Source organism: Castor canadensis, chromosome X, assembly GCF_047511655.1.
Source record: "Castor canadensis chromosome X, mCasCan1.hap1v2, whole genome shotgun sequence".
In the NCBI taxonomy this organism is placed as follows: domain Eukaryota; kingdom Metazoa; phylum Chordata; class Mammalia; order Rodentia; family Castoridae; genus Castor; species Castor canadensis.
In genome coordinates, this window is record NC_133405.1 from 110,485,247 (window position 1) to 110,498,778 (window position 13,532).

Below are 13,532 nucleotides of genomic sequence, written 5' to 3' on the forward strand. Positions count from 1 at the left end.
GTTTGGTATTTTCTGTAGTTTCTCTTGTTACAGATTTCTAGTTTTACTCAGGTCTGATAAAATACGGTTTATTCAAATTTAATGTATTTGTTAAGACTTGATTTAGGTCTTAAGATACGATCTACTTTGGAGAAATTGTTGTACATTGCTAAAAAGAATGTGTATTCTATGGCTGTGATGAATATTAAGTACATGTGTATTAAGTCCATTTGATCTACAGTATCATTTCATTCTGAAGTTTTATTGTTGCTTGTTTTGTTAGGATGATCTATATGTTGGTAAGGGTGGGGTATTAAAGTCACTCACTATTATTGTTTTGGAATCTATCTCTATTTTTATGTCTATTAGTATTTATTTTATGAAATTGGATGCACCATTTTTTGGTGCATATATGTTTACAATTTTTATGTCTTCTTGCTTGATTATTCCCTTTATCAATATGAAGTGACCTTTGTATCACCTGACAAATTTTGCTTTGAACTCTGCTTTGTCAAATATGAGTATACCTATTCACTGCTTGCTTTCAGGCTCCAATTGCTTACAAAATCTTCTTCCATCATTTCACTTCAAAAGTATGTTTGTCTTTGCCAGAGAGGTACATTTCTTATGGGCAAGAAAAGGTCAATTTATTTTTAATCCAACCTGCTAGTCTTAGCAATTCCTGCCATTTTATTGGTTTTTTAGTGTTTAATTTTCCTTTCTCCTCACTTGTTCTCTTCTCATCCAGTGTGATTTATTCTTTCCCATATTTTTATGGTTATATTTTTCTTCCTCTTCTATGTTAAATATCCTCTGAAGTATTGGTTTAGTGGTCATACATTGCTTTTGTTTTTGTTTGTCATGGAAGGTTTTTAATTTTCCTTCAATTATGAAGGATAGCTTTGCTGGCTACAGTAATCTAGGTTGGCATTTGTTTTCTTTCATGGCTTGAAATTCATCATTCCATATCCTCTTACTTTTAAAGTTACTGTTGAGAAACTTGCTGTTATTCTGATTGGTTTGCTTTTGAAGGCGACTTGGCACTTCTCTCTTGTAGCTTTCAATATTCTTTCTTTTTTTCTGTATGCCTAATGTTTTTACTGTAATATGATATGGGGAAGTATTTCTGGTTTTGTCTTTTTGGAGTGCTACAAACCCCTTGTACCTGGATGATCATCTCTTTCTAAAGATTTTGATATTATTTTATTGAATATGATTTATATATCTTTATCTTGCACCTCTTCTATGCTCATGATTTGTAGGTTTGGTCTTTTAATAGTGTCCCAGAGGTCTTGAATGTTCCATTTGAATGTCTTCAGTTTATTTTTCTATATCTTCATCCACATATTTTAATATACCTAACTTTTCATTCAGCCCTAATCCTCACTTTTCAGTTTTAACCAGTCTACTATAGAAATTTCATCTGAGTTTTTATTTAATATATTGAGATTTTCATTTCCAGAATTTTATTTTTGTATGATACTTGGGTTTAAACATAGGGCTATGTGCTTATTAGGCAAGTGATCCGCCACTTGCTCAATGCCTCTAGCCCTTCTTCTTCTGGTTATTCTGGAATGGGGTCTCACATTTTGCCCATTCTGATCTGGACCATGATACTCCTATTTTATGATTTTTGCCCCTTCTGGGATGACAGGTGTGCACCATCATGCCCAGTTTTTTATTCCATTCAGAAAAGCTTCATAAGATACGCTCAGAGTGGCCTGGAATATGATCCTCTTGATCTCAGCCTCCTGTGTAGCTTGGGATGATAGTTGTAGACCACTGCACCCGGTTATTGGTTGAGATGGAATTATGCAAACCATTTGTCTGGGATGGCCTTGAACCATGTTTCTCCCAATCTTAGCCTCCCAAGCAGCCAAGATTACAAGTGTGAGCCACTGGCATCCACCCATCTTACTACTTTTCTTTCTATTTTCTGAAACTCTCATAGTGAGAAAGTTTTATTACCATTACTAGTGAACTGTTTATTTCATTTTTTTTTTGCTGTTCTTGGTGGGGTACATTGTGGCATTTACAAAGGCTCTTACACTGCATCAAATATATCATACTTGAAATCACCCCCTCCACCACTTTCCTTTATACCCCTCTCATCCCATTCCTAGAATAGTTTAAACAGATATCATTTTTGCATTTATATACAAGTGTACACAGTATTTGTACCATATTCACCCTTCTAGACCCTTTCCATGCCAACTCCTCCCTCCTACTGGTACTAACCCTGCCTTGGGCAGAACCTGTTCTGCCTTCCTATTCTCTGATTTTGTAGAAGAGAAAAGAAAAAAAGAAAAGAAATGACAGTTTTGCTTGTTTAAGATAAAGGTGGCTACACAGGGAGTTTCCTTGTGATATTTTCATGTATGTATGTGTTATAACCCCAATTGCTTCATCATCTCTACTTTTCTTCATTCTGCCCTGGCTCCTTTATGGTGATTTCAGCCAGTTTAGGAATTCTATATCCACTCTGGTCCCTGGATGCATGAGGAGCATGAAAGATGGCTTTAGAAGAAAAAGTTCCTATTCTTCCTATTATTCGAGAGAATGATCACCCCCATAAAAGGGATGCTGCATTTTTCAGAGTCACCTGGAGGCCTCAAGGGCTCCCCACACAGCAGATCTGGTTCCAGAGTCAGCAGTAGAAGCTACTTTCCAGAGCAAAGCAAAACATACTCATTCCATCAGTCTCAAGATAGAAGTAAAGACAGACCTGCGCAGTCTTTGAAAACATCAAGAGACACTTTACCCTCAAGTTCTTCAGCAGTTCCTTCATGAAAGATGTTATACAAACCTAGTAGGCTAACTGAAAAGGAACTGGCTGAAACTGAGAGCAAGTGAGCCACTGAAAAGCTAGAGAAGGCAGAGAAGAGTAAGCTGCCGGAAATTTCTGAGTTTGAGATGGGCTCTTAGGCAACATTATTCATTGACAAGTCAGAAGACTCTGAGTCCAACGTGACAGATGGCACAGAGTTATTTGAAGACAGCTGACCAGTCACTCTAAAGCAATAGCATCAAAAACCAAAGAGATTGAAAAGGTTTACTGACAAGACTGTGAAACTTTGGGAATGCTGGTGAAAATGCTGATTGAAAAAGATCATTCTTAAGAAAAGTCTATTCAGTTTGCACTGATACAGAATTGTATAATATAGGTTGAGTGGTGAGAGTTGTGTGGAAGAACTCAAGCATTTCATTGTAGAGTATGATAATTCTACTCAAGATTTTGGAGAGACTTTTTAGAAGAATTAACGTTTAAGAAAAAAAGGTTCTAGATTTTTTTCTCCCTGAACTTCTCCCTGAATCCTTAATATATGGAATTTTTGTGACGAAGAGAAACACTTTATTACAGTTGACCACGTTTCTAATATCAAATAAACATCTAAAATAGTCTGTTTAAAATATTTTGGAAGTGTTTTCTACATATAGAGCCTCCTAATCCATGTCCTTCTCCCCCCTCAAAGAAAAACGATGGTCAATTAATTTGTTAAGCTTTGAAAATGGTATCTGGAGAGCAGCTTTCTGTACTTATTCACTGTCTACAGTCTTCCTCAGTGTGTGGTTACAGTATTGTGATTTATAGTTAGATATCATTCCACTTAAACATTAGTAGTCTTTTTACATTTCATAGTGAATAATACCATGGAAAAATGTTAGAATTTTGAGTTGTGATTTTTATTGACTTGTTGCTTGCTTTTCCTCAGGCTTTTAATGTATTAAAAGTATACTGTCCTAATAAACTAGTACTTTGGTATCCTATAGCATATTTGCTTTGAGAAAAATTCTCATTCAGTAATAAAATAGCACACTTAAAATCTCTAAAAGATACCTTAGGATAAAAATTTTTACCTCAAATAAATGAACTTGATGCATCTCTTCTACTAAAATACTTTTGAAATTGTTGACTACTTTCATTGACGTGTAGTTTTCTATAAGGCTAAAAGAAGAGATAATTTGAGATGGAAAGTGAGGAGTATTTTAAAGTTGAGATTTCTCAAAAACTCTTCTGATCAATAGAGGAAGAAATATTTAGAATATATAGGAGTACTAGAGTTTTCTTTTTCATGGACCCATACTCTCTCAGAAAAGGAGCTTGACAGCATGCTCATGATTAGACCCTCACAGATTATTCTCTTTTAATCTCCGCCATCTAAGTGCTTTGCTCTGATCACTTCTAGAAGTTGTTAGCCCTTCAAAAGTATCCTCAAAAGAAAGAAAGAATAGGCATTAAACCCTGACCAGCTTGCCCCTTTCCAAGCAGTCTGTGTATCAAGCCTTTATGAGTGAGCCATCCAAATCACAGGTTAGCTGAATCTAACCAGGGCCATTATGATATTTCACCTTTTTTCTACTGACATCCAGCAGCCCAGTGGCATTTACCCAAAATACATAATTTTGTGGCATTAGTGCAGAAACCTTAAAAAATCATGTTTGTTATTACTACACAGTTTCATTATCCTCTCATCCTTTTTTCATTTCCACTCTATTCTAACTTCAATTTTGGTATTATTTTTATGACTTCTATTGATTCTAAAGAGCACATGAATGTTGTATTAAAATTGGAGATAATATAAGTAATTTCAATGAAGGGTTGGGGTGTGGATCAAGGGGTTAGAGTGCTTGCCTAGCAAGCGCAAGGCCAAGTTTAAACCCCAGTACCAGATAAAAATAAATAAATAATAGTAATCATAATTTTAATGGATTCTATAATGGGTGCTTCAAAATATGAATTATGCCACTCCACAAATTTAAAAGCTAATTGAGGGAAACATTTATTTTTTGTTTCCTAAGTGAAATCATCTTGAATTTTTCTTTTTGCCAATGAGATGTTGTACTTATCTAACTTCCGTAAAAAATAAGCCAAATGAAATCCCATATATTATCTGATATTCTTTCTTACTATAAGCAATGATGTATTTGTTACTCTTTTAGAAAGGCCAAGAAGGTACTGATGATATTTTTCCTTTTATCCTCTCAATCTTTTTCTTCTCCCTAAATATTTTTGACCCAGGATTTGGTTCTTTTCATCAAGATGTAACAAGTTTGAAAATCAAATCTGAGAGACTGTTAGAGGTAAAAGAGTTGTTCACTTTGTTGAAATTCTTTTAAAAAGAGAAGTTTTACTAACAGATACACTTAAATGTGGGTTCAAGTAATAGTTTCTTTCTCTTCCTTTTCCTCAAATTATATTCAATATTTAAAGCTGTTTATAGCTTGTCATCAGCATTATTCTGTTAGACTTTTCAGTGTTGAAATCTTTTTGTTTTGTTGTCTTAAATTTGTTTTAAAGACTAATTTTAAATAGATAAATTCAGATATGTGTACTAGAGTATGTATTTTTCAAGATGTCCATGATTAAAGAGATTTTTAAAATAAATTATCCATTGTTTTTGAGGGTACCCAACTGATGTGATAAAATTTCCTTTCTCTTGCCATAAAGCCTTGATGATCAGCAGAGGGAAAGCAGATATTGTAAAGCTTTTCTGAATTTTAAAAATGCAAAATAAAGCAACCAAGATTAAATTTAAAAAATTCTATATTTATTTTTTTAGGTTATATTTATTTATTTATTTTTCTTAATTCATTTATTCACATGTGCATACAGTGTTTGGGCCATCTCTCCCTCCTGGCCCCCACCCCTTCCCTCTCCCCCCAACCCCACTTACTTCCAGGCAGAACTGTTCTGCCCTTTTCCACAATTTTGTTGAAGAGAAGACATAAGCAATAATAAGAGAGACAAAGCATTTTTGCTAATTGAGATAAGGATAGCTATACAGAGAGATTCCTAGCATTGCTTCCATGCACAAGTATATTACAACCCGAATTGATTCATCTCTACCTGACCTCTTCACTCCTTCCCAGTCACCTTTCCATATTGACCTCTGTCATTTTAAGGTTACTGTATTAACTCCTCTGCACTGGGGACATCAAACACTTTCAAGTTTTGGGTTTCTTAACTATCCCCATTCCTCCTGTATGTGCTCTCCCCTTAGCCTGTGACCCCAATCCAACAACATTACTGCATTTGCCCTAGATCTAAGTCTGCGTATGAGGGGTAACATGAATTTTGGTCTTCTGAGCCTAGCTAACCTCAATCAAGGTGATGAATTCCAGTTTCATCCATTTACTTGTGAATGATAAGATTTCATACTTCTTCATGGCTGAGTAAAATTCCATAGTGCATAAATACCACGTTTACTTAATCCATTCGTCAGTAGTGGGGCATCTTGACTGTTTCCATAACTTGGCTATTGTGCATAGTGCTGCAATAAACATGGGTGTGCAGGTGCCCTTGGAGTAACCTGAATCACATTCCTTTGGGTGTACCCCTAGGAGTGGAATTGTTGGATCATATGACAGGTCTATGTTAAGTATTTTAAGGATTCTCCATATTGTTTTCCAGAGTGGTTGCACTAGCTTGCATTCCCAACAGAAGTGTAAGAGGGTTCCTTTTTCCCCACACCCTTGCCAACACCTGTTGTTAGTGGTGTTTTTAATAATACCTATTCTAACAAGGGTGAGGTGGAATCTTAGTGTGGTTTTGATTTGCATTTCCTTTATGGCCAGATGGTGAGCTTTGTTTCATGTGCTTTTTGGCCATTTGAATTTCTTCTTTTGAGAAAGTTCTGTTTAGTTCACTTGCCCATTTCTTTATTGGTTCATTGATTTAGGGGGCAGTTTAATTTTTTGAGCTCCGTGTGTATTCTGGTTATCAGTCCTTTGATGTATAGCTAGTAAATATTTTCTCCCACTCTGTGAGTGTTCTCTTCAGTTTAGAGAACATTTCTTTTGTTGTGCAGAAGCTTTTAAATTTTATGTAGTTCCATTTGCCCATCCTTTCTCTTTGTTGCTGAGCTGCTGGGGTTCTAGTGAGGAAGTCCTCGCATATACCTATTGCCTCTGGAATATTCTCTGCTCTTTCCTGTACAAACTTCAGAGTTTCAGTTAACTTCAGGTCTGATATTAAGGTCCTTGATCCATTTGAGTTGATACTAGTACAGGGTGATAAACATAGATCTAGTTTCAGTTTTTTGCAGGCAGATAACCACTTTTCCTAGCAACATTTGTTGAAGAGGGTGTCATTTCTTCATCTTTTATTTTGGCACCTTTGTCAATGATAAGTTGGGCATAGCTATGTGGATTCATATCCGGGTCCACTATTCTGTTCCACTGGTCTTCATATCTGTTTTTGTGCCAGTACCATGCTGTTTTTGTTGCTATTTCTTTGTAATATAGTTTGAAGTCAGGTATTGTGATACCTCCACCATTGATCTTTCTGCTGAGTATTGCCTTGGCTATTCTCGGTCTCTTGTGTTTCCAAATGAACTTTAGGGTAGATTTTTCCATCTCTGTGATGAAAGCCATTGGGATTTTGATAGGAATTAAGATCATGCAGACTGCTTTTGGTAGTATAGCCATTTTTACTATGTTGACTCTACCAATCCATGAGTATAGAAGTTCTTTCCACCTTCTGTAGTCTTCTTCAATCTCTTTCTTCAAGGGTTTGAAGTTCTTGTAAAGGTCATTCACATCTGTTATTAAGTTTACCCCAAGGTATCTGATTGTTTTTGAGGCTATTGTAAGTGTAATTGTTTCCATATATGCTTTCTCAGTTTGTTCATTACTGGTGTATAGAAAAGCTAATGATTTCTGTAAGTTGATTTTTGTATCCTGCCACATTGCTGATGCTGTTTATGGTGTCTAAGAGTTTTTGGTAGAGTATTTTGGATATTTAAGGTACAAGATCCTATCATCTGCAAATAGGGATATTTTGACAGTTTCTTTACGAATTTGAATTCCTTTTATTTCTTCTTTTTGCCTAATTGCTCTGGCTAGGAATTCCAGTACTATGCTGAAAAGGAGGGGGGAGAGTAGGCACCTTTGTCTCTTTCCTAATTTTAGGGGGAATGGTTTCAGTTTTTCTCCATTAAGCATGATATTGGCTGTAGGTTTGTCATACATATATAGCCTTTACAATATTGAGGTCCTTCTATTCCTAGTTTTCTTAGAGATTTTATCAAGAAGTGGTGTTGGATCTTATCAAAATCTTTTTCTGCATCTATTGAGATGATCAAGTGGTTTTTGTCTTTGCTTCTATTAATGTGTTGTATTCCATTTATAGATTTGCATACGTTGATCCACCCCTGCATCCCTGGGATGAAACCAACTTGGTTGTAGTGAGTGATCTTTCTGATATGTTGTTGGATTCTGTTTGCCACTCTTTTATTGAAGATATTTACGTTGATGCTTGTTAAGGAGATTGGCCTATAGTTCTCCTCTATGAATGTGTCTTTGTCTGGTTTTAGGGTAAGCATTGTACTAGATTCAAAAAATGAGTTAGAAAGTGTTCCTTCCCTTTCTATTTCATGAAAGAGTTTAGGAAAGTTGGTATTAGTTCTTCTTTAAAGATCTGATGGAATTCGCTGAGAATCCAACAGGTCTTGGACTTTTCTTTTTTGGAGACTCCTTATTGCTGCTTCAATTTCATTTGGTATTGCAGACCTATTCAGGTGATTAATATCCTCTTGGTTCAATTTTGGATGGTCACAGGTATCAAGAAATTTGTCCATTTTTTCAAGATTTTCAAATTTATTGGAATATAGGTTCTCAAAGTAATCTCTGATAATCCCCTGGGTTTCTGTGGTGTTTGTTGTTATCTCCCCTTTTGCATTTCTGATTTTACTGATTTGGGTCAGATTTGCCAGGGTTCTGTCAATCTTGTTAATTTTTTCAAACAACCAGCTTTTTGTTTCATTGATTCTTTGTATGGTTGTTTTTGTTTCCATTTCATTAATTTCAGCCTTTATTTTTATTATTTCTATCCTTCTGCTTGGTTTGGGTTTTGCTTGTTCTTGTTTTTCTATGAGTTTGAGATGTAGCATTGGGCCACTGATTTGTGATCTTTCTGTCCTTTTAGTATATGCACTCTTGGCTATAAAGTTTCCTCTTAGTACTGCCTTTGCTGTGTCCCATAGGTTCTGGTAGGTTGTGTTTTCATTTTCATTAACTTCCAGGAAACTTTTAATTTCCTTTTTTATTTCATCAGTGACCCACAGATAATTGAAAAATGTGTTGTTCAGCTTCCAATTGTTTGCATGTTTTCTGCAGTTGTTTTTGTTGTTGAGTTCTAGTTTTAATGCACTGTGATCAGATAGAATGCATGGGATTATTTCTATTTTCTTATATTTGTAGAGGCTTGCTTTGTGCCCTGAGATATGATCAATTGTGGACAAAGTTTCTTGGGCTGCTGAGAAGAATGTATATTGTGTGGATGTTGGGTAAAATATTCTGTAGGCATTAGCTAGATCCATTTGATCTATGGTGTGATTTAGTTCTAGGATTTCTTTATTGATTTTTTGTTTGGATGCCCTATCTTTTGATGATGGGGGAGTATTAGAGTCACCCACTACCACTGTGTTGGAGTCTTTATATGCTTTTACATCCTTCAGAGTATGTTTGATGAAATTGGGTGCACTGACATTGGGTGCATATAGGTTGATAATTGTTATTTCCTTTTGGTGTGTTTCTCCTTTTATTAGTATGAAGTGTCCTTCTTTATCTTGTTTGATCAATGTAAGTTTGAAGTCTACTTTGTCTGAGATAAGTATTGCTACTCCTGCCTGTTTTAGGGGGCCATTGGCTTGGTAAATCTATATCGAGCCTTTTACCCTAAGCCAGTGTTTGTTTCTGTCAATGAGATGGGTCTCCTGTAAACAACAGATTGTCGGATCCTCCTTTTTAATCCAGTTTGCCAAATGGTGTCTTTTGATGGGGGAGTTAAGTCCATTAACATTCAGTGTTAATATTGATAGGTATGTCGTGATTCCTGTCATTTATTTTTTTGTTGTTGTTTAAGGCTTTGATTGTGTGCAGCTGAATCAATGTTACTCTCTGATTCTTTGTCTTTTCTTCTCCTGTGGTTTGGTACTGCCTGCGGTTTAGTTTTGTTTGCTTTCATTTTTTGTGTACAGAATTCCTTGAAGAATCTTTCATAGTTGTGGCTTGGTGGTCATATATTGTTTTAGTTTCTGCTTATAGTGGAAGACTTTTATTGTTCCATCTATTTTGAGTGATAGTTTTGCTGGCTATAGTATCCTAGGGTTGAAGTTATTTTCATTCAGTGCCTGGAATACCTCACTCCATGCCCTTGTTACTTTTAAGGTTTCTGTTGAGAAATCTGCTGTGATTTTGATGGGTTTACCTTTGTATGTTATTTGTCATTTCTCTCTTACAGTCTTCAATATTCTTTCTCTATTCTCTGTGCTTGTTGTTTTAATGGTAGTATATTGTGGGGTAGTTCTATTTTGGTCAGGTCTGTTTGGTGTCCTGGAGGCTTCCTGTACCTGAATGGGCATAGTTATCTCTAGATTTGGGAAATTTTCTGTTATTATTTTGTTGAATATATTATGAATGCCTTTTGCTTGCACCTCTTCTCCTTCTTCAATGCCCATGATTCTCAGGTTTGGTCTTTTGATGGAGTTGGTGAGTTCTTGCATATTCCTGTCACAGGTCTTGAGTTGTTTGAATAATAGCTCTTTAGCTTTTCCTTGAATTTACATTTATCTTCCTTAGTGAGGTGTGGCAGTTTAAGTTTGCATGTTGTTCTCAGGTTCTGGAGAACAGTTCTACAGTCCACCAGCTGTCCGCCTTTGATGTTGGGTTTTCACTGTGCTTGTTTACTGGGGGCTTGTTTCTTTGCCTTTCTCTGGGGCATGATCAGTGATCCATCATCTGGCCCCCTGCTTTCAGCTTGTTGTGATTGTTTTCTGTTTGTTTTTCAATTTTGTAGAGTCATTTGACTTTGGGTGTTGCTCACTGGCTCAGGACATGAGCTTTGTGGTCCACTACCTGCCCTACTTCAGGCAGCTACTTATCACCAGCCTGCTGTTGGCCCTCCTGCCTTTCCAGTGTTTGTTTATCGATAGTTCTCATGGAGATTAACTCCTTACTCCCACCCCTTTCTCCAGTGTGCTTTCAGTGTTTCCACCCCCTCTGCTGTGTGCTAGTTTTCAGTTCAGTTTTTTTTTTTTTGCAGGGGTGTCAGTCTTCCCAGTGGACTATGGTGGTTTCTCCCAAGGGTGGCTGGAGGAATACCGTGTGATGCTTGGTGCTCACCTGTTTGGTCTGCCGAATGTCTCCCAAGCAGGTTTGGCGCCAGTAGCAGTGGCAGCCCTCCTGTTTTCTCAGTGTAAGATGGTATGGAGAAGCTTTCTACAGGCAAGGGGTTCAGCATGTCAAAGTTTTGATTCTCCTTGGTGCTTTATTTCCACCAAGTGTGGCTCCAGTGTCTCGGCAAGGTTTTTGATTTATGGAGCTCATGCTGTCCGCTTCTGTACCCTAGTAGCCATCTTGGATCTTCTCCTATATTCATTCTTGTATAGAGTGTACATCAACCATACTCATCTTCTTAGTTTCATTCTTTTAGCCTACCCTTCTCATATGTGACCTCACCTTAGTATGAACCATTTTCATAATATTGCTACATTTTTATTAGGTCTATATTTCACATATGAGAGACAACATGCTGCTTTTGGCTTTCTGAGGCTGGTAAACTTCACAAAAGATTCTGTTCTCCAGTTCCATGCATTTACCTGCAAATGAAAAAATTTCATTCTTCTTTGTGGCTGAGTAAAATTCCATTGTATATAAGTACCACATTTTCTTAATCCACTCATCAGTAGTGGGGCATCCCAGCTGTTTCCATAACTTAGCTATTATGAATAATGTTGCAATAAACATGAGCATGCAGGCAGCCATCTTTCATTTCCAGAGTTTTAATTGGATATTTTTCAGAATTTCCTTCTCTCTATGGAATTCCTGTTTCATTCCTGCATTGCCTTCTTTATTTCATTCAGCTTTTTATTTGAGTCTTCTTGGAATTAATTTAGGCATTTATTCATGTCCTCTTTAATAAACATTCTTATAATCATTTTTAAAAATTTTTTGTCTCAGACTTCATCCAATTCACTATCCTTAGTATTTGTTATTGTAGTATTGCGGAGTTTTATAAGTGTCACATTGTTTGATTTTTCATATTTCTTGTGTTTCTTCTTTGGGATTTGCACGTCTGAGGCCAAGTCATGGGTTGGAAGTTTTAATAGACCATATGTAGTCTTTCAGTTGGAATAGTCCCAGTGTTCAGACAGAACAGTTTGGTGACCAGATCGAAGTGTTATTTCTCACCATTGGAATGGGCTTATGGCTCCCTAGCCAAGAATTAGCCAAGAGGCCTGATCTATGGCACTGCTCAGATCAAGGAAATCTAGCTGGGATCTCTTGTAGAAGAGATTTTTGGTTTTTTGTTTCCAGGCTGCTTTCACTAACTTCTTCATTTACTGGGATCTGGTGCTGGCTCCAAGGAATTTTCTATCCTGTGAGCCAGCCAGGTTTCAATTTTTTCCACATACCCCACCCCTCAGTTTGTGTTCCCAGTAGCAGCAAGCATCCAAGCCTAGGTATGACTACCAAATATATCACCGAGTGTGGGGAGCAAACAGAAAATTGAGTTCCATACTGACAGTGGGAGAACTGAGAAAACTAAACACTCTGCCTTCTGATCTTTGTGCTACAGACCCAATTCAATAGTTCTTTGTGGAGGAAGTATTCTGTGGAGGTCTTATGATTCAGGGGGTGTAGAATTAGTCTTGACTGAGCAAAAAGAACTCTGGGGTGTAGATCTCATTGGTTGTCTCAGTGCTTTCAGCCCCCTCTCAGAATTTCATCTTGCTTGGGAGTTAAAAGGCTTGGGTAGTCACCTGACTCTGATGGTCTCTGGAAGTGGGCCTCATTGCTTTTGGCTCTGCCCAGCACTTCACCTTCCTGTGACTGGAAGGGAGCAGGAAGCTTTGGATATCACATGCCTCAGATGGTCTGAGCTTACAGTCCTCAGACCCACCTAGCATTCAACATTCCCAACCAGGAGGCAGACTTTGTGTGCCAAATACTAAGCTAGCCACAATCTCATTGCTTTGTTTCTTCTGTAACCTGCAGGCAATGGGACTTTCTCTTCACCATGGAGGGTAAGTCCCATATCCATCATGCCCTTTACTGCTGTAGCTCCCCACTGCTTGAACTTCTCCGCAGGCTGACACCAGATCCTTTCCCTCTCCATGGTCACCTCTCATGACCTCAGAGAAACTGTGATAAGGTGTCCCAATACACCCTAAGCTGTGATTGTTCCTGGTTTTCAAGCCCACAGAGTAACTTAGTCTCAAAAAATAGACGTTCTCTCAAGATAGTCTTTTGTATAACTCACAGAAATTAGGGGAGTAAATGAATGTTCTTCTTCACAGAGGCTAGCCTTCCACACCAGAACAGTCACTGTCTCATCAAATCCCCTCACTGAGTTTAAAGCTTGTGGGAGGTGTAATCTTATCCTGCAACTATACTTGCCAGTCTGTCACCAGGGCCATCTCTTTTACCTTGTGAGTGAGTCCAGAGTTCCTCCTCTCCCAGGAATCTAGGGACAGGGATTAGAATGTTTTGCTGCTTCCATTGCATCCGCACTTTTTTTGATGTCCTGCTACCTCTTTTGTGATCTTTGA

The 13,532-nt window shown here is 37.3% G+C and overlaps 1 pseudogene; it reads left to right on the forward strand.

Moving 5' to 3' along the window:
- The first annotated feature begins 2,485 nt into the window (after nt 1-2,485).
- On the forward strand, nt 2,486-3,231 carry LOC109675713 (periphilin-1 pseudogene; annotated as a pseudogene).
- The last annotated feature ends 10,301 nt before the right edge of the window (nt 3,232-13,532 follow it).